The sequence below is a fragment of the Anarrhichthys ocellatus genome, unplaced genomic scaffold, assembly GCF_004355925.1.
Source record: "Anarrhichthys ocellatus isolate YVR2014 unplaced genomic scaffold, GSC_Weel_1.0 scaffold299, whole genome shotgun sequence".
Classification (NCBI taxonomy): domain Eukaryota; kingdom Metazoa; phylum Chordata; class Actinopteri; order Perciformes; family Anarhichadidae; genus Anarrhichthys; species Anarrhichthys ocellatus.
Window position 1 is genome coordinate 15,580 of NW_022280315.1, and position 3,238 is coordinate 18,817.

A 3,238-nucleotide genomic window follows, 5' to 3' on the forward strand; every position below is an offset into this window, starting at 1 on the left:
CCCCCCCCCCCCCCGCCTGCCGCCATGCTGATAGACCCCTAATGAGCCATAATGACAGGTAATCAACCCTGTAATGATGATTACAGAGAGACATAGACGAAGACAGGGAGAGAGAGAGAGAGAGAGAGAGAGAGAGAGAGAGAGAGAGAGAGAGAGAGAGAGAGAGAGAGAGAAAGAAAGAAAGAGTTGTCTAAGGTCAAGGAGATGAGATGATGATGATGATAGAGAGAAGGGCAGATATTAAAGATGGAGAGACGAAGGAGGGACAGAGATACGACCAGAGGAAAGAGAAGACAATGGGAAAAGAGTGTGGAAGGAGAGAAAATCAGAGGAGGAGGAGAGATGGGCGGGGGGTGACCTATTCTCACCACAATACCTCACCGGGTTATCAAATACTTGGAACGACATAACCGCAGGTCTCTGTGGAAACTTGGACACACACACACACACACACACACACACACACACACTACGCTCATGCTGCGGAGGAAAATTTAAAAAAAGGTCTTTAAACTGCAGACATTCATCCTCCTGAACGAGAAGAAAGGAAGCAAGGAAAGGAGGAGCGGGGTTTGGACCGAGGCCAGGGAGATGAATTAAGACAAAGTTCCACTAGTTCCGTTTCCTGTACCCAGAAACAAGAGAGGGGTTGTGTACTTCATAATCTTTGATGACTGAAGCGGTTCGTGCTATAAGATGTTTGTAAAGACTTTGGGTTGATGCACATGCAACAGTTTATTATTCAGCATTGATTCACAGGAGAGGCTGTGAGATCATCAGGAACGCTTTGTCAAGTTTTACAACCGCTCAAAGAGTTTTTGTTTTATGAATATTGACTAAAAATGAAGAACTGTGTTCAGCTCAAGTTAACTAAAGGAGGTCATGACAACAATAATGAAACACACCTCACGTTAGCTGTGATGCAGCCCGACACACTGACCCTGTGCTCTTCTGGTTACTTCTAAAGATTCTGATCTGGAAGCAGATGTTTCTCTGGATCAAACCTTCAGTTACTGGTTATTACTGCCTGTAACTGATCTAGTAGCTTCATTGTTTCACGGCTGTCACTTTGATGAAGTGGTTCAAATGTACTTTATAAGTCTCTCGTCTCGTCTTAAACCGTCTACAACCTGCATCATTGTATTAGGCTGTGCGTGGGGGGAACTCCCAGGTGTGATTGCAACATTACTGGACGGCGGTGGATGAAATGCTCCCGGGCCCGGCACACAGCCTTGGAGGACTCCCACAGAGACGGGTAAAGGTTCAGACAGCAATCCCTCAGGCTCCGACATCCTCATCATGACTGGGAAAGTCATTTGAGAAGCCAGAGTTATGCTTCGGTGAGAACAATGTTGCAGTCAGTCTCCAGGGGAAAAGAGATCTTCCACACGATAATCACTGCCCTTAAAGTCGAAATCGGTGTATTCCTAAAGAAAATATCCGAAAAGCTGGATTTGGCAGCGTTCAGCATGCAACAGTTGCACTTTCTTTCACTGTCTGGCTTCTGGCTGTAATCAACTTTAAATACCACCAATTACTGTAAACGCCCTAATATGGTGAAAATAAACCAGTGGTTTGAGTGGAGAGCAGCAGCATGTAGGAAGACTTTAAGAGCAATAAGGGAGTTCCATTTAAAATGTAATAACCTCATCATTCTATATTATTAACATCGACAATATCTAGTCCGATCTCTGAACCCATTGGCTATCGGCTATATGCAGATATATGGGGCCAGACTTCCTTTTTCCAAAACCGTTGATACAGGACGTCGTGTTATGGACAGAACATGATTTAATCACATGACTGATTGGTGGTGCATTGTGCTATTATCCATATAGTTTAGGGTCAAAATGAGCCAGAAAAGAAGGAATGGAGGCACAAAGGGATGAAGGAGGACGGGAAGATGAACAGAGGGACCAATGAAGACATTTGGTAAAGCAACTCCATCTCCAGACTAAAACATCGATATTAGACAATCCAGCAAAAACGCAGATTAAGTTCAATGCCAGTATTTTAATAAAAAATGTATACAATATTTGTGTGTATATTACGGTATAGTTAGGGCCAGGTGAAGATTGTGGTTATGGCAAATACATGATGGTGAAGGTGTGGTTAGGGTTACCCTGCATGGCAGATGGATTATCAATATCACGTGATCATCACATATCACACGAAAGTCCATCTCGTCAGGCTTCATGCAATGTGATTTGGGGCGAGACGACATGGAGAGATGACGGCAATGGAGGCTCCTAAAAAGTTGAGTCAACCAAAGAGAGTGGCACTGAAGGCTTTTCTCGATGGCAAAGATGTTTCCACTCGTCTACCGACTCACTTCGTTTGATGAACAGATGGTTCCTCCAATCACCTACCGAGTATTTTTTGGAAGAGCCTGCCGGTTATTTGTCAACAGTTTCCATTGACTGCTTCCCCGGTGGTTCTGTGTACTGTTACTGGATAGGTGCTTCAGCGACCAGCGAGACAGGAAATATGATCCAGGAGTAACAGAATCAATGCGTTTGAAGGCGCGACGGATGGCAAAACGTGGTACAATGGTTTCCAATACTCAGCATAACAACCACTGTAAGAAACACAGTGTAATCCACCAGATATCACCTCGCCAGATGTGGCATTGCGGACGACCACGAGCATTTTAATGTATTTATTTAGCTGCACTGCAGAACCACACTGGGCTGGGTCGAGAGGAAGTTCTTGTAAAGTTGGGTTACCAGTCAAATGGAACCAAAATGATTTAAAAATCCACCTGATATGTTTCATATAAAAACAGCACCTGGTGAAACACAGTAATGACCCTATGTGGCTCTGAAGAGAAAGATCTGCTGATTGGAAACATTTCATATTCTCGTCAAAGGTTCTTTATGTCACAGCGACGCTGAGAAAACCATTCGATTTTATTTTTTCTAAAAAATGCTCTTTACGGCGCTGTAAATAGTTCTGCGGTGGCCTAAAGAAACATGTTCAGGTGCTATACAGACATTTCTGGGTTCAGAGCGCAGGAAGCCGGAGCGAGGCGAGCTGTACGGCTGTGTGATGGATTCTGGTAAAGTAAACAGAGGGGACAGCGTCAGCAGCTCGGGTCAAGAGCTGACCGACAGATGGAAAAAGAGACAAAAGAGGGAGGGAGAGAGAGAGAGGGAGAGAGAGAGAGGGAGGGGGAGGGAGGGGGAGAGACAGAGAGAGAGACAGAGAGACACAGAGAGAGAGACAGAGAGAGAGAGGG

The 3,238-nt window shown here is 44.9% G+C and overlaps 1 protein-coding gene across 1 annotated transcript in view; it reads right to left on the reverse strand.

Moving 5' to 3' along the window:
• Positions 1–3,238, reverse strand: part of LOC116401259 (protein PTHB1-like) — a 61,458-nt gene that overhangs the window by 10,480 nt on the left and 47,740 nt on the right. The window lies entirely within an intron of this gene.